We start from the raw sequence: 19,080 nt of genomic DNA, 5'->3' as shown, positions 1-19,080 counted from the left end.
ATATAGGGGTCTGCCTCAAAAACCCAGACAGAGACGTTGAATAATACATATCACACATGTAGCCATTATAGTGTCTAGATATTATATCCTCCATACATCTAGAGGTCATATGTTCTAGACATTCAAGGCTGGCATTATAACCTCCACATGGTTGGGGGTCATAAGGTCTAGACCAGGGGTTCCCAACAAATTTTTTCGAGGACCCCCTCATCAAGCATGACTAGTACCTTGTCATATCACAGTATTAAGTACCTAAAAAAGCCAAATTAAGACTCATTTTATAAGTTTTCTATTTTTGGTACTTAGAAAAAACATTGACATATTCATTATTGAAAAAAATATTGAGCTTAAAACTTTTTCAATTTAGCCATCATAGTTATTGTTAAAGTTTTGATTATTGCTCAAAATCTTTGTCTACAAATCTGGGTGTTTAGTATAACAAACTCCTTAAAAAAATAAAAATTGAGTATGAACTGAAAATTACAGGTAAAAATTAAAACTGAGTGTATTGGTCTTTCAAGTGTGCTACATTTGAGATTGTATTGAGCAGACATGTGTGAAAAATAAGAAAACACTAATTTCATACAAGGTGTTACTTATTTGATAAAATACAGCTACAACGGAGTACTCCATCAGTATACAGTTAGTTTTAATTTTCAGTTCTTAATGAGATGAGTTCAATCTGACCTTTGAGACCATTATTTCTCAAATATTGGGTTCCAAACTTGATACTTTCATTCTGAAATCCGACCGCATGTCGAGCCGATTCCTATATTTGTTTTTCATGAAACACATGGAAGAAAATGCTTGCTCACACCGATATGTGGTTGCAAATGGAAGGATTTTTTCATTGGCTAATCTCCAAGTTTCTTGTAGTCCTTGCGTGCTGATGCTCAGAAATCCGTAATTTTTTCACCGATGAAAATGTTTATCATCGTACCACAGCTGGACAGATCCTCAAGTTAATCTTAATCTTCTTCAGTGAGGCCTTGGATTCTGTCTATTTCTTCACAGCTGAAGGGATTTCGAATCCATCTGTCGTCAGGGTCAGGTTCAGGGAAATACTCTCTAAAAGTGGTGGCTAGGCTGCGTAGATGCTCGGCTACATTGATCTTGATCTGGTCAGGCAAACTCTCCTCTGATGGCTCCAAGAATTGTTTTAAAGTAGAAAAGTTAGTTAGTGACTCGTTTTCTATCCTTGACGCCCAGATCTGACACTTTTTGACCATAGCACTAATCTTATCCTCAACTTTGAACATGTCTACATTTTTTCCGTGTAAACTCAAGTTTAACACATTCAAGTGTTCAAACACATCGGCTAAGTACGCAACTGAGCAAAGCCAAGAGAAGTTAGTGAGAAAATCCGCGTACTTTGTGTCAAGAAGGAAGACACGAACCTCGCCTCTGAGTTCAAAAAATCTTGACAAGATCCTACCTCGAGAAATCCATCTTAGCCGGCCGTAGTGGCGGAGCGGTTCTAGGCGCTACAGTCTGGAACCGCGCGACTGCTACGGTCGCAGGTTCGAATCCTGCCTCGGGCATGGATGTGTGTGATGTCTTTAGGTTAGTTGGGTTTAAGTAGTACTAAGTTCTAGGGGACTGATGACCAAAGAAGTTAAGTCCCATAGTGCTCGGAGCCATTGGAACCATTTTTGAAATCCATCTTACTTCTGTATGAATAAGAAGTTGCTCATGCTCACTGCTGATCTTTTTACACTCTAGGAAGACGCTAGTCGCAGAAGTTAGCATCCGCTAAAGCTCTGCTCATGCAGGAAGCGACCAAAACAAAAAATCTGTTATCATACGAAATATATTCAATATATTTTTTATTCTAATAGCATCTTGCGGACCCCTCTGGCACAGCTCGCGGACCCCTGGGGGGTCCGCGGACCACCTGTTGGGAACCATTGGTCTAGATATTTAAGGCCCACAGGCAGAGGTACCCACATCCTCCCCACTCCCTTCCCCCTAGATCTCTTCTGTTATTGGCTGAAGAAGCTCTAGCTGTTATCCTGTTGGTCAGATGCATAAGATTTGGCCCCACCCACAAGACAGATGGGCAAATGTCCTCCCTTCCTTCCGCGCTCTACCCCTCAGTGACTATACATAGGACATAGATGCACCAGTTGAATTTACTTCAGTATTAATCTGTCTATCTGCTAAGATACATACATGTGATCATTGCTCTGGGGGAGGGGATAATAAGGGCACAGACGTCCCCATCTGGGTGAGGACATTGCTAGTAAGTATCTAAACATTCTGTGTACTTCTGTGTTTGTTTATTTATAGAGTTGATCTAATGAATTTTTGATGTTACAGTTGACAGAATACTGTCTCCACTAATGGGTGACAATACACCTATCTTCCTGTTAAAAATTAAGAGTGCTTTGAATCAGTTGCAAGAATGTAGGTTTCAATGATTGAACGCACACATGGGTACACACTAGTCAAGTGGGAATCCTTTGTCTGTGCTGTTGTTTTAGCTCCACGCCTAAGTGGGCAGCGAGTTGGAGCACCATAATGTAGTAGCGACATTACTCTTCTACCACCAAAGGCACGTCTTCCGACAGGGGATCATAGGTCACCTGTAGGAAACGCAGGTATGCCTCCCATGTGAGGTGCTGTGTAAGGATGGCAAGTCAAATGAGGCGTCGCAGATAATCCCCACCGACACACTGAGGTTGAATCGGTGGTGGTAGTTGGCTTCCATTGTACCATCGGCATTCTCCGTAACCCACAGGTCGGTGCTATGAAGGTCGACAATAGCGCCCCTCGTAATGGGGTCTCATCCGCGAGTAGGATGGAAGACAGAAATCCCAGCACTTCTGTGCAACGGAACCAGCGACAAAACTGTCGCTGTGGAGGCGATTCCGTAGGTAATGAGGCCTGACAACATTGTAAGTGATATAGATAGTGGTATAGTCGAGGAGCATATTTCTCACAGTCGTTTGACTTACACTGTCCTGGCGGGTCACCTGCATCGTGGAGATGAAGGGGTCACGGTCAATGATCCTTTATCTCCATCTTCAAGTGGGTGTACTATAACGCTATTTTTCGTGCAATCCCCCTTACACCAAACAAAAACATAAGCTCATACGATTCTCATGTGTAACATATAATTATTATCGACGACCAGCAAGTAGTACAGCAATACAGTAGAAACCAGATTTCATACGAAAATTGTATCTGTGATGATCATCGACTCTGAGGTTTTTTTGTAATTGTCCTTCTCTTTCCAGATGCCGAATAGAGTAAACGTAATTGTTATGCAGTTTGTTGCTATTTGAAATAATGACCATTGTGTGAGATAAAGCTTTTTATTTAGGTGTTGATTACAATGAGGTGACAAAAGTCATGGGATACATCTTAATATCATGACCAACCTTCTTTCGCCGAGTATAGTGCAGCACAGCAGCTCGACATGGCAGGCACTCAACAAGTCGTTTGAAGTCCTTTGCAGGAATATTGAGGCAAGCTGCCACTACAGCCGTTCACAATCGAGAAAGTGTTGCCAGTGCAGAATTTTGTGCACAAACTGACCTCTAGATAGTGCCTCATAAATGTTCGATGGGATTTATGTCGGATGATCTGACTGGCCCAATCATTCGCTCGAACTGTCCAAAATGTTCTTAAAACCAATCGTGACTAACTGTGGTCTGGTGATATGCCACATTGTCATCTACAAAAAATTCCATCGTTGTTTGGGAACGAACAGTCTCCAAGTAGCCAAAAACAACCATTTCCAGTCAATGGTCTGTTCAGTTGCACCAGAGGACACAGTCCATTCCGTGTAAACACAGCCCACTCCATTACGGATCCACCGTCAGCTTGCACAGTGCCTTGTTGACAACTTGGGTCCACGGCTTCATGGGGTCTTCGCCACAGTCGAACAGTACCATCAGCTCTCAGCACTGAAATCGGGAATCATCCAACCAGGCCACGGTCCTCCAGTCGTCTAGGGGCTTTCAGATATGGTCACGAGCCCATGAAAGGCGCTGCAGGCGATGTGCTGTTAGCAAAGGTCTGCTACCATAGCCCATTAACGTCAAATTTCGCTGCACTGTCGTAAAGGATACGTACGTCGCACGTCCCACATAGATTTCTACTGTTATTTACCGCAGTGTTTCTTGTCTGTTAACAGTGACAACTCTACGCAAACGCAGCAGCTCTCGGTCGTTAAGTGAAGGCCATCTGCCAATGCCTGAAATTTGGTATTCTCGGCACACTCTTGATTTTGTGGATCTCGGAATATTGAATTCCCTAACGATTTTCGAAATGAAATGTCCCATGCGTATAGTTCCAACTTCCACTCCGCGTTCAACGTCTGTTAATTACCATTGTGCGGCCATAATCAAGCCGGAAATCTTTTCACATGAATCACCTGAGTACAAATGACATCTCCGCCAATGTACTGCCCTTTTATACCTTGTGTACGCCCATCTGTATATTTGCTTATCGCTATCCCATGACTTGTCACTTCAATGTACACCAACATTCCGTTCCTGATTAATAGAACACGAAAATATAATATTCGGCCGTTCGAACTGAGTTGGAGACGATAAGTTTGATGAAATAACGGTCAGGCGACTTCAGCGCTTTGTCGTTAAATATTCTGTTGCTTAAACGAACCTGAATTTTCTAACGAAGTACGATAACCTCGTTTGCAAAGTATTTTTACATGTTTGTGGTAATATTAGCTAACTTACACGGTTAAGCGTCATTGAGCGAACTGCCGACCAACTTTGGGTTGTACTATCTGGAACTGATAAAATTTAACAAAGGAGAATAACTTAACAGGAAACATTAAAAGTAAAATCCCATATTTGAATGATTCCTCCATTCTGTTAAGCATAGAAAGTCAGCTCCATAGCATTCTTGAAGCGTTTCTTTTCGATAATTACACTCCTGGAAATGGAAAAAAGAACACATTGACACCGGTGTGTCAGACCCACAATACTTGCTCCGGACACTGCGAGAGGGCTGTACAAGCAATGATCACACGCACGGCACAGCGGACACACCAGGAACCGCGGTGTTGGCCGTCGAATGGCGCTAGCTGCGCAGCATTTGTGCACCGCCGCCGTCAGTGTCAGCCAGTTTGCCGTGGCATACGGAGCTCCATCGCAGTCTTTAACACTGGTAGCATGCCGCGACAGCGTGGACGTGAACCGTATGTGCAGTTGACGGACTTTGAGCGAGGGCGTATAGTGGGCATGCGGGAGGCCGGGTGGACGTACCGCCGAATTGCTCAACACGTGGGGCGTGAGGTCTCCACAGTACATCGATGTTGTCGCCAGTGGTCGGCGGAAGGTGCACGTGCCCGTCGACCTGGGACCGGTCCGCAGCGACGCACGGATGCACGCCAAGACCGTAGGATCCTACGCAGTGCCGTAGGGGACCGCACCGCCACTTCCCAGCAAATTAGGGACACTGTTGCTCCTGGGGTATCGGCGAGGACCATTCGCAACCGTCTCCATGAAGCTGGGCTACGGTCCCGCACACCGTTAGGCCGTCTTCCGCTCACGCCCCAACATCGTGCAGCCCGCTTCCAGTGGTGTCGCGACAGGCGTGAATGGAGGGACGAATGGAGACGTGTCGTCTTCTGCGATGAGAGTCGCTTCTGCCTTGGTGCCAATGATGGTCGTATGCATGTTTGGCGCCGTGCAGGTGAGCGCCACAATCAGGACTGCATACGACCGAGGCACACAGGGCCAACACCCGGCATCATGGTGTGGGGAGCGATCTCCTACACTGGCCGTACACCACTGGTGATCGTCGAGGGGACACTGAATAGTGCACGGTACATCCAAACCGTCATCGAACCCATCGTTCTACCATTCCTAGACCGGCAAGGGAGCTTGCTGTTCCAACAGGACAATGCACGTCCGCATGTATCCCGTGCCACCCAACGTGCTCTAGAAGGTGTAAGTCAACTACCCTGGCCAGCAAGATCTCCGGATCTGTCCCCCATTGAGCATGTTTGGGACTGGATGAAGCGTCGTCTCACGCGGTCTGCACGTCCAGCACGAACGCTGGTCCAACTGAGGCGCCAGGTGGAAATGGCATGGCAAGCCGTTCCACAGGACTACATCCAGCATCTCTACGATCGTCTCCATGGGAGAATAGCAGCCTGCATTGCTGCGAAAGGTGGATATACACTGTACTAGTGCCGACATTGTGCATGCTCTGTTGCCTGTGTCTATGTGCCTGTGGTTCTGTCAGTGTGATCATGTGATGTATCTGACCCCAGGAATGTGTCAATAAAGTTTCACCTTCCTGGGACAATGAATTCACGGTGTTCTTATTTCAATTTCCAGGAGTGTATTTTAAATTTCATAACTGTGTTAAGAACTAATTAAAGCACGAAAGGAAGATTTCATTATCTCTCGTGGAACGCGTTTCTGGCCATAATCCATATGAGGTCTCTTGATTCTTATACTCTCGGGAATGGTTTCCATGCAGTTTGTCCCCATTTAGGAAAACCGCCCTGTATGTACCATCTCTGCGTACCGGTCATTCAGTACCGACCAGTCATACCCTGCCAGTGGCGCCATACGGAAGCGATATGGAGGGCCATGGAGTCACCACGCTTCTCCCACAGACATCTTCAACTTCCCAGATTAGGTTTTCAATGCTTTCCGTAAATCACATCAGCTGAATGTGATGGTTGTTCCTTAAATAGACCACAGGCGATTTTTTTCCCATTTGGATGCTACTGACGAGGTGAATACATCAAGTGCCATAACCCGATTTTACAAAAACTTCGCTCAGTGGAAGATCTGTCAAAATAAGGGAACACGTGTCTCAGCTTATCCGTAGATATTCGACCGTTTCTGAGAAATCGATGCCCAAAGTGTTCGAGGTACTTTAACTGCCTCTCAGCGAGTAAATAGTTCAACCGGAGCGGCGACACGGTGACTAGTGTCACAGCTTCACGTTTTTGCGCCCCGTGTTCGAAACCAGATTATTATTTTTATTTTATTTTCGTTTTTTATTTTTCTATCCATGTTCGTAGAATATTACTACACGAATGTTTTCCAATGTAGATAGAAATGATGTTGTCTTTACGCGTCTACTAACTGCATGTCTAGTGAATGAATTAAAAAATAAAAATAAAAATAAACGGGTGGAAATTTTTTTGAAATTGTTTTGAAATTTCTATAGTTTATCTCGACTTAATCAACTGCAATCGCCAATTTTCGAAAAAGTGATGTGTTATGTGTGGTTTGCCGCAAAATTATTGCCAGTGCCTGAAGTCTTCAGCAATTTTAACGACGTTTCTTTCCCCGAGTGAAATTCTCTGTGGCAAACTGGCTTTGGCACAAAGCTCGTGACATTCGGGATTTCTGTTTCGAATGCTTCTACGAACTGTATCATCCAAGGGAATGCACAGGATCTTCCTGAAGAATAAACTTAAGAATAAAATATAAGAATATGAGAATTTAAGAAGATTCTAACAGCTGAAAATATCATAAACATATATATTAAACTTACTGTGAAACCTAGTTGTAATTTTACAATTAATATAACGACCTTGTATCCCAGAACTTGATAGGAAACAATCGGGTAGTAACCTTCTATGGATATGGGAACATATATCAAGAAATATCAAACACGGGACGCAAAAGCGAGAAGCCGCGACGCTAGCCAAATGCCACCAGATGGGCGGAAAGGCATCGAAATTACATTGCAAACTTTGACGCTTGTTTGCTCAGAAGCGGTCGAGTGTTCACTTTAAAAAATGGCTCTGAGCACTATGAGACTTAACATCTGAGGTCATCAGTCCCCTAGAACTTAGAACTACTTAAACCTAATTAACCTAAGGACATAACACATATCCATGCCCGGGCAGGATTCGAACGTGCGACCGTAGCAGTCGCGCGGTTCCGGACTGAAGTGCCTCGAACAGCTCGGTCACAGCGGCCGGCAGTGTTCGCTTATTTTGGCTTTCCTTCCACTGAGCGAAGCTTATGGGAAACTGGTTTACGGCACTTGCCGTGTTCTCCTCGTGAGCATGTATTGCCTCTACAAAGATAGTCCCGTCACTCGGAATAAAAACTCTACGTGCCTACCTTGCAAATACTGATACTTTGCAGACAGAGATGGGACATCAGAGAATAGTGATGGCAGTACATCATATCCCTCAGACCCAATATGGCAACGAATACGACAGAAAAAAGAAAACTGCGCCCCTCCGTAAGTACCAAGACGGCTCGAACCAAGCAAAGATATTCTCCGATATGGAGTGAGTTGGTATCAGTTCTGAGGCCCTACATGTACACTGCAAATGAGCATAAGATTCAATGGCCAGATAAACTACTTGGCCCTCCCTAAACCTGAACATATCTTGGCTACGCTAAAAGATGTCACAGTTTCCAGATGGCCGTCATACTGTAACGTTGCCGTTCATCCAGTGTTTTCCCTGATCAGGCATAAGGTGCATTCGCTGCACAAGTGCTATATGAACTGAAGTCTAGGCAAAATTAACTGAGTTCGGCTAGCAAAATATTTCAGGAAAATTTTGAGTGGGTTATTTCTTTCCCTTATAAATAAATTCCTGACAATGCTTTGATAATATCAGTGTCTTAGATTTAGCGTACGTTTCCTAACGCAAGGGCACTTTTGCAAAATTCATGTGAACATTTGCAGTATAATCAAGAATTTGCAGTTACTGTGTTTACGTCACTAGGTGCACAAAAAAAAAAAAAAAAAAAAAAATCAGAAGCTCATGACATGAATAAATACACTGTGCCAAAAATAATATGACTGCTACAAGATGTAGGGATAACTGGAACTTACCACGAATGGGACAGTCGACAGAGTCTTAGGTATTGTTTTCGTGGAATCGTCTATGTACCGAATATCCATACGAGTTTCAGCTATTATTTATTGCAATGAAAGTGCTGTTTTCTATTTTGATGTTTGTCTCGTGCACGTAAAATCGATATGCATTCATCTCAGCTGTCTTTAATAGTCTATTCTGCTATCGCGTATTTATCAGGAAGCAAGAAACATTTGCTCATATCGGGAAACAAAAAAGTATTAACAGGCTATTACTGCAAGGTATTCTACAACGAAAGAGACAGATTTCCTTCCTCTCAATGGAAGCAGCATTTTAAATTTTTATGTCTATTGCATCAGAAGCAGTAACACGTCGAACCAGGATGATTCATTTTGATACAGGCTAATTCTCAGTCAAAAATATGTATTTCTGTGTGTTGTTTAGTTTTGATATCTTTAAGATTGATGTGTGAACGAAACAGAGTAAGCAGTAAACAAATGAAATGAATGAGGAGCTAAGGGATTTTGTCCGTCGATTCTAAATTTCTTTTGATGAAATTGGTATCATAACAAATCATTTCTTAATTCTGCTGTACAAAAAAAATTAATGAAAAACCAACAGAGAGACATTTCTTAAGAGGGAACTTCAGAAAGTTACAAATTATTATAGCAGGCCAAGTAACTTTTATTGAACGCTGAAATGCACTTCAACGTGGCACAGATACGCGACACCGTTTTTCAACAATCTCCAAGTCTCTGTAAGCAACGACTGGAATGCCCTAACAATCGTTCAGTTACTCGACAGTAGAAATCCGCTCCTTGGTCATTAAGCCATTCGAGAACAGCTGTGAGTACGTCTCATCGTCGGAAAACCTCTTTCCCCATATTTTCTTTCAACTTGGCAAATAGACGGAATCCCATGGTGCAAGGTCTTATGGTTCAAATGGCTCTGAGCGCTATGGGACTTTACATCTCAGGTCATCAGTCCCCTCGAACTTACAACTACTTAGACGTAACTAACCTAAGGACATCACACACATCCATGCCCAAGGTAGGATTCGAACCTCCGTCCGTAGCGGTCGCGCGGTTCCAGACTGAAGCGCCTAGAACCGCTCGGCCACTCCGGCCGGCTGCAAGATCTTAACTCCCCGATCATCATCATCCATGCCTGCGGGGCTCTTGGCCCCGTTGTTCGAACAATTTCACTATGGCTAGATGTAGCATTCCATATATCTCCAGAATTTCACCGTGAATCTGTGTAAAATTTAGATGTTTTGCCTACAGTGATCGTAATATCATGCGTATTTCAACTTCTAAGTACGTTTCCAGTTACCACACCATTTCACTCTGGAACAATGATACACCTGTTACTGCAGCAGAGGTGGGTCTGCAGGAAACCCAGAACATGTGGTCCTGGCGTGGAACAGCATGTGTAATTTATGTTCTTAAGTCTCTCGTATCTTTAAACTGTGTTCGAGGACTACAAGTTTAAAACGTGTCATATTAATTCCCCCTATACTTCTCAATGTAGTAAAAAGTGCCATTAAGTCTTAGTAATGGCCAATTCATTTGCGAGCTTCATTCTCAGTAAGCTGACATTATTAGCGGATTTAACGGTAAGCATTTTGACAACTACTTTTACTAAATCTACTGAGCAACAACCAACTCTTTTGCCAACTTATTTATCAAGGAAAATACAATAGATCGACAGTAGCATACTCTTCAAAACCAACAAAACAATAAGGATTCCTTCTGCGGATCAAGTAAATAACAACTAATTCCTACAATTAGAGTTCCCTTCGACTCTATACCCATACAACTGTTCCACGTCGAAGTCGGCTGTTAGCAGCTGATAGATAGCGTAACTCGAGGAAAGCGACGTATCCCAATCGTTGCGGAAGAGAGGATGGTTGAGGTGGCATACCGCTGGACCGGCCGCTCTTCTCCGCACTCGGCGAGTTGAGAACTGCCCGCTGAATGGCTGGCCACCGGCTTATCTAGCCCCGGGCGGAAGGATATTTCCGGGACTATTTGCACACACATGATCGCCAGAAGATAGTTCGTTGATCGTCGCGCCCTCTTCCTCTGATGCTGGTTGATGCCCTCTTATGGATATTGGACGCACCTACGTGTTTGTTGTCAACTGTGATACTTGCTTGTAAACACTCTCGGGTCAGCCAAACTTCGGGGTGGAGTCGGCAACCTGCAACGCTGGTCTGTCTGCTGTGTTGCCGCTACAGTAGGCGTCTGTGGTGACTGCAGCAATTTTCGTGCAGTTATTGATATTATATTCTGTTCACGCTACATATGTAACTGCTCACGACAGATGTCGTTTCTAATAACAAAGGAATAACTAATACATGTTAACTAAGTTGCAGCTCTGGTATACAAGGTATCTCGGACAGCGATTGTCACAGCTGCTTTTCAAGTACAAGCTGCATGTTTGCCCCAAAGAGACAGTCCATTGGTTGGATCGTTAGCATAATACAATAGTACACGAATAAGATATTTGAAACGAAACTTTCTGGCGTCTGCTTCAGGTTGCAACAACTTGAGATATTCCCTCGTTTTGTATACTCTATCTAATGATTAAAATCCTTAAATGTGACAGAACCTATGCTTAATAATTATTTCAGAGCAGCTGAGCACATCTCTCTCTCTCTCTCTCTCTCTCTCTCTCTCTCTCTTCGCTCTCTCTCTCTCTCTCTCTCTCTCTTTCTCTCTCTCATTCTCTCTTTCTTTCTCGTTCGTGTATGTGGGTGTGCTGGCAGATCCCTTTTCTCGGTACAGACCTCATAACTTCTTGTCCTCGACCTCTAGTAATGCTAACTGTCTAGACACAGACTCACTCAATATCCAACGTTGAACATTCGGTTAACTTTATCACAATTGCTGATGGCAAAATTGGCTGTGTGCACAAGGAAAGAAAAATCTAATAAACCCTATGGAAGAAGTTTCATATCTTGACACAAGCGTCTGTCACACTAGCGAGGCTGCTATGAAGCATACTTCAGAAAAAAAATTTTCTGCATCTGACGCCAATGTAGCCCCGACCTCCCCACCACACTTTTTCACTGTACTCTGTGTTGATGTAAGTAGTCCAAATACCAATCTGAAATACTCAAAGATGATAACTTGGTATTCCCATAAAGATCTATAAAATGAATTTTATTAAGGATGGCAACAAGTGTTACTAGAATTAGATGCCAAGTATTAATAATCTAGTTGTGTATTCAGGGCATATATGATGTATCTTATCATCTGTTCTAATAATCTCATGTAGTACAGTTAGCATCGAGTCTTCTAACCTGTACACTCGACAGCACAAAAACGGGCCACCCCAGAATTCCAATGTTTTGACTGCACCTGACTGTATGCAACTAACATAACATAGCTGTGTCGTAGGTTCTCTAAACCTTCTGCAATACAATTGTTCGACTGTACACATTGTATACTACAAGAGACTACTAGAGAACACTGCTCTCCATGGCAGTCTGTCCAGAAGTAAACCAATACTTGTTCAATGACATGACCAGTTGATGTCCGTGATATGAATTTGAAGCCATTATTAACCAAGTAAAGCTTGCGTGTCTGATCGAGAATCGACTAGGCATAAAGAGACGTAAAATATCGAAGTTTTCAGCAGTCTCAGTTTATAAGGCTGAATGTCCGAACCTAGAAATAAGTGATGGTACATTTAGCACTGCACTGGGAATCCCATGAAGCTTATATTGGTCCTGAGAAGTAAGCACGAAAGGTACGTAATAAAGTGCAATGTACAAGTGTGAAACGCCATGAACTTCAGTTGTGGTGATGAATGGGAAATAGAACCCAGTACCTATATCAATTGTTAACTAAGCGCAATCAGATGTCAGATATTAAATTTGTTCACCAATAGCGTGACACTGGAACCTGAGACGACGATACAAATGATTTTTGCCTGGCAGGGATTCGCACAAGGCACCTTTTGCTATTGTATTATTGCTACAAATAGTCATGAAGTATTTATTGTTTCTTCACCAGTAGCGAGATGTGCATACGTTCAGCCAGAGATAACGCAACGGATAGTAGTGTGCTGTCTGGGACTCCAACCCCGCGCACATCATCGTTGTTGACCCCACACGAAGAGGTGTCAACTATCAAATTCCCTATCGCTAGTAGCTAGGATCGCGCCATTCATAGAGAGCTGGAGGAAACAACGAAATACTGGGACAGTATCATCTCGAAGGGTTCGAATTCAGAGAAAAATTGGAATCGGAACTCGAATCCCAGTCCAGTGCCGATATTTTCAAAATCTCAAGGTCATTTAAAAAAAGAAATGAAGGTCCTTTAATCTTACATGACGATTGGTTTCTGAACTAAAAAAACGTTACTAGTGTAAGAAAGCTTACTAGAGACAGAGTTTCTGCAAGCAGCGTCTTCCTCCTCTGACAGAAAAAACTAAGCCAACTCTGTTCCAGTCAATAGCGAATGGACACATTTAATGTTGATTGGTAACCATGGCACAGTTCTTTGATTGGCATTGCTGGAGGTGAAAAGATTATGTCTGTGGCTGTTAAAAATTGGTACCCCAGCAGGAGTCGAACCCACACCTTAGGCATTACAAACTACCCTCAGTCCAACCAACCACCGGTTTTCACATGTGTTAGCATCATGTTTTTGTCATAATGGGGTACGCAGCACACGGTGCGAGAAGTGTTGACTTCCACTTGAGCTGTTGAAAATAAGCAATTCGTAGTCTTGTAGACAACGTCATGCAGTGCGAACACAAAGCCGTGATGTCAAACCCATCCTTTTCCTTTCCTTTTTAAGCCGTATTTCGCCTGTCTCCTAAGAGCATCAGTCTGACAGAAGGTCCGAGAGAGTTTCGTTCATTTTCTAACCAACCAGTAATAAAAAAAATCTTGCAAAACATGTATGTGAAAGGGCTCGTGGGTGTCTGTCATGGTAAGATCAATTTCAGCGCCATCAGTCAGCGGCCGCGTTGATACAGACCGGCGTCCACCCAAGTGATTGCGATGCATCGGGCACAGAGTCTCTGATCTCCAGCGGACATTCATGCCCTCAAATTAGCAAGTATAACATCATGTAACGTTGCGTATGATATAATACACACATAAACAGTTTTGCACCACCTCGGTTCCAAGAGTTCCGGAACCTGTGCAGAAAATTGGAATAGAGATCAACATAAACATCATTTCCGCCCTTTCTATTGCTCATTAAAACCACACATTGCATGTTGTACCACCATAGAGCGAGACTTTCAGAGGTGGTGGTCCACATTTCTGTACTCACCGGTACCTCTAATACCCAGTAGCACCTTCTCTTGCATTGATACATGCCTGTATTCGTCGTGGCATACTATCCATACGTTCATCAAGGCACTGTTGGTCTAGATTATCCCACTCCTCAACGGCGATTAGGCGTAGATCCTTCAGAGTGGTTGGTGGGTCACGTCGTCCATAAACAGCCCTTTTCAATCTATCCCAGGCATGTTCGATATGGTTCATGTCTGCAGAACATGCTGGCCACTCTATTAGTGCGATGTTGTTATCCTGAAGGAAGTCATTCAGAAGATGTGTACGATGGGGGCGCGAACTGTCGTCCATGAAGACGAATGCCTCGTCAATATGCTGCCTGTATGGTTGCACTATCGGTCGGAGAATGGCATTCACATATCGTACAGCCGTTACGGCGCCTTCCGTGACCACCAGCGGCGTACGTTGGCCCCGCATAATGCCACCCCAAAACAGCAGGGAACCTCCAACTTGCTGCACTCGCTGGACAGGCGTTCAGCCCGGCCAGGTTGCCTCTAAACATGTCTCCGACGATTGTCTGGTTGAAGGCATATGCGACACTCATCGGTGAAGAGAACGTGATACCAATCCTGAGCGGTCCATTTGGCATGTTGCTGGACCCACCTGTACCGCGCTGCATGGTGTTGTGGTTGCAAAGATGGACCTCGCCATGGACGTCGGGAGTGAAGTTGCGCCTCATTTACGCACAGTTTGAGTCGTAACTCGACGACCTGCGGCTGCACGAAAAGCATTATTCAACATGGTGGCGTTGCTGCCAGGGTTCCTCCGAGCCATAATCCGTAGGTAACGCTCATCTACTGCAGTGGTAGTCCTTGGGCGATCTGAACGAGGCATGTCATAGACAGTTCCTTTCTCTCTGTATCTCCTCCATGTCTGAACAACATCGCTTTGGTTCACTCCGAGACACCTGGACACTTCCCTTGTTGAGAGCCCTTCCTGGCACAAAGTAACAACGTGGACCCGATCGAACCGCGGTACTGGGCGTCTAGGCATGGTTGAACTACAGACAACATGAGCCGCGTACCTCCTTCCTGGTGGAATGACTGGAACTGATCGGCTGTCGGACCCCCTCCGTCTAATAGGCGCTGCACATGCATGGTTGCTTACATCTTTGGTCGGGTTTAGTGACATGTCTGACCAGTCAAAGGGACTGTGTCTTTGATACAATATCCACAGTCAACGTCTATTATCTGCAGGAGTTCCGGAACTTGGGTTAATTTTTTTTTTTTTTTTTTTTTTTTGATGTGTGTACAATGTTTCAGCTTGCTCCATGGCGATTTGGTATGGCATGTTGCTTTAAGAGTATTTAACCATGATCTTATTTTGTTCAAGTTTGTAGTATAGCTCGTACCATGACACGTGGTGTATTTCTCATTTTTGACGTTATGAGGAGGGTCGTTTATGTATTAGGAAACCGAATAAAGTCTAACATCTGTGACATTGTGTCCTGTTTGTGTTTAATGAAAGGGGGAAAGCAGTGGAGTCAGTTCGAAACACCTGTGCCCTGTATGGAATGAGTGCTATCGAGAAAGTCAAGTTGTATCGTTTCAAGTACGATCGTTTTGAGATAAATTAATCATCACATGCAGGAAGACAAACAGGCATTGATGAAGGACGTTTCTGCGATGTATTACTATGGTCAATGAAAGTGTATCCGATTACTGGCAAGTGTGGTGACCACTTAACCTTTGTGCGACACTTGCCTTTGAAGTCATATTGAGGTTAAAAGAAAGGAAGGAAGATTACGGTACAACGTCTCGTCGAAAACGAGATTAGACTCAAAGCAGAATCTCGAACTTGGAGGGATGGGGAAGGAAATCGTCTGTACCCTTTCAAAGGATTGATCCTGGCACTTGCTGTAATAGATTTAAGTAGTTCACCATAAACCTAAATCATTGCGTCCTGATGGTGGTTTGAAGTACGTGTCTCTGACTTCACAAGGAGAAAATATTGGGTAAGCCACAAACATTGTCTCAATCGATGGCCTGTTGGGGTTGGGTTGTTTGGGGAAGAGACCAAACAGCGAGGTCATCGGTCTCATCGGATTAGGAACCATCCCGGCATTGGCCTGGAGCGGTTTAGGGAAATCACGGAACACGTAAATCAGGATGGCCGGACGCGGAATTGAACCGTCGTCCCCCCGAATGTGAGTCCAGTGTGCTAACCACTGCGCCACCTCGCTCGGTCGTTGGCCTGTATAAGTTCACAACATGTATTTTATTGGTATACATCTGGTGGCACAAAGAAGGCGTTTTGCGTTATAGCGGTGTGACCTTCACAGTTGACGTTTGTTGTCAACAAGTGAGACGCCTTACAGTCTAGAGTAAGAAATGCGACCTGCAAGACAGCACCAAGGAGCTTGGTTGGCAAACACGCCTACCGCACACCTTCTAATTTGGCACCCGCATGTATTTACATTTCTTGCCCCTTATCGATCAACGACCAAGAAAGCTAGTTTTTATTTTCTTTTGTTTGTTTTATTTTGGCTTTTGTTCTTTAAACCTGAGTTAGCTCAGAATCAGCAAGTCGCTACATGCGTGGGATCGTAAAACTAGCTGTGCATAATCAGACGGTTCTCGATAACGAGGCGAAATATATTGTTGACAATAATTCTCTGTCATTCAAGAAAGTAACAAAACCATCACAGCGTCACCAGACATATTCCACTATGTTGTCATGACCTTTTCATCGTCGTAGCAGGACGATTATTTTTCTACAGGCAATGTCTTTCTAGAGTACGCTAAAATTTAGAAGTGCATTTTGTACAACAACGATGCAGCGGCTTAATTACTTTTCTTGTGAATCATGAGGAGTATTCTAGTATTTATGGTGAGGAAGAAGAACGGAAAGTTGCACAGTCTACTGCAATACATACGAAAGAAAATAAACCTAATCCAATGAGTTACAGATCCATTTCACTGACATCGACATGTAGCAGGACGTGTGAACAAATACTTTGTTCCAACATTATGAAATACCCAGAAATATATTACCGACTGACATTAAACCGGAACGGATATGGAAAGAATCACTCTTGTGAGACACAACTGGCACTTAATTTGCACGATGTACTGCATACAGGAGCTTTCAAATTGATTCCGTGTTTATAGAGTTCCATAAAGGATTTTGATAGTATTCCTCATAAGCGGCTTCCAACCACAATGCTTTCCTAACGGACTTTCGTCTCAGTTGTGCGACTGTATTCCTGATTTCCTGTGTGGAATGTCACAGTTCGCAGTAACTGATGGGACGTTACCTAGTGAAACGGAAGTGATTAGTCTGATTCCGCAAGTAAATTGATTTAGACCTTCTGCTATTTCTTGTATGTATAAACTATTTAACAATCGTAACATTTTTGTTAGGTTTGTGGCAGGTAAAGCTGCCACCTAGTAACCTCCTCAGAAGAGCAAAGCGAATTGGAAAATGATGCAGAAAATATATTTTCACGGTGCAAAAAGTGACAATTGACCCTAAACAATAAAACGCATGAGGTTTTCCACATGAATGCCAAAACAATTCAGTCACATTTAAAGATTGCCGATTCAACTAAATATCTGGGAGCTACGATCACAAACAACGTAAATTGGAACTGTCAAATGGAAAATATTGCGGGGAAGGAAACCAATAGATCACGTTTGATTGGTAGAATACGTAGAAGATGTAACATATCAGTTAAGGCGACCACCTGCAACACACTTATCCATCCTCTTCGTGAGTATTCCTACGCATTATGGGATCCCTAAAAAGTAGGACTGACGGACGACATCGAAAAAGTTCAAAGAAGGGGAGCTCGTTTTGTATTGTCACTAAATAGGGAGGATTTTGTCACCGATATTTTAAACGAGTTAGGATGGAAATCATAAAACTTAGGCGTTTTACATCGCAGCGAGGTTTTTTCACAAATTCCAATCGTCAACCCCCTCGGTGTATTCCACGATATTTTATTTACCCCGACATACATAGGATACGTGGCCATTGTGATAAGAGACATCAGTGCTTGCACGGTAACGTTTAGTTGTTCGTTACTTCCACGCCCTTTTTGAGAGTGGAACGGTAGGGAAGTAGCGGGAGTGTGTATTCCACGATATTTTATTTACCCCGACATACATAGGATACGTGGCCATTGTGATAAGAGACATCAGTGCTTGCACGGTAACGTTTAGTTGTTCGTTACTTCCACGCCCTTTTTGAGAGTGGAACGGTAGGGAAGTAGCGGGACAGTGGTTCAAAGAATCCCCTGCCAAGCACTTATGTGTGAATTGCAGAGCACGCAGATGTGGATACAGGTGTCATGGGAGGTGTAGCGTGAAGGACGGAGGGATATAGGAATGGATGGGAGTGCAGAAGTGCAAAATAAAAGTGTGAAAACTTGCAAGGTATTCCTTACTTAGACGTATGCCACAGTCCGTTTTATCTTAGGACACAAAGAAAAGGAAGAAAATTTTTCAGAATAAAGAAAGGATTATAGGTAAGGGGGTAGGAAAGAATACGGTTTCATAGGTTTCGAGAGGAATGATACAGGAGTCCGCAGCTCGTGGTCGCGCGGTAGCGTTCTCGCTTCCCGCGCCCGGGTTTCCGGGTTCGATTCCCGGCGGGGTCAGGTATTTTCTCTGCCTCGTGATGACTGGGTGTTGTGTGATGTCCTTAGGTTAGTTAGGTTTAAGTAGTTCTAAGTTCTAGGGGACTGATGACCATAGATGTTAAGTCCCATAGTGCTCAGAGCCATTTGAACCATTTTGATACAGGACAGTAAAGAAAGCAGAAGTTGAACGACAACATATAGATTCAATGGAAACTGCTAGATTTGTTGTGGAAGGGCAATTGAGGTGCTAATGTAAGAGAGGCGAAAAAGAATGAGAGAGAGAATAGAGGAGAAATTAACAGTTCTTTTGTGCTGTTTTAGGGAGACAAAAACAACTAGGGCAATATGCGCCCAAGTCAGAACTTAGAACACAAGGACAAAGAGAGGAGTTAAAAATAA

General features: G+C 43.7%; 1 protein-coding gene across 1 annotated transcript in view; it reads right to left on the bottom strand.

The window, feature by feature from the left end:
• Positions 1 to 19,080, bottom strand: part of LOC124556534 — a 487,563-nt gene that overhangs the window by 359,305 nt on the left and 109,178 nt on the right. The gene's annotated exons all lie outside the window — the stretch shown is intronic.

This window comes from Schistocerca americana, chromosome X (genome assembly GCF_021461395.2).
Source record: "Schistocerca americana isolate TAMUIC-IGC-003095 chromosome X, iqSchAmer2.1, whole genome shotgun sequence".
Lineage (NCBI taxonomy): Eukaryota > Metazoa > Arthropoda > Insecta > Orthoptera > Acrididae > Schistocerca > Schistocerca americana.
The sequence above is the reverse complement of the archived record's forward strand: the minus strand, read 5'-3'. Positions and strand labels throughout refer to the sequence as shown.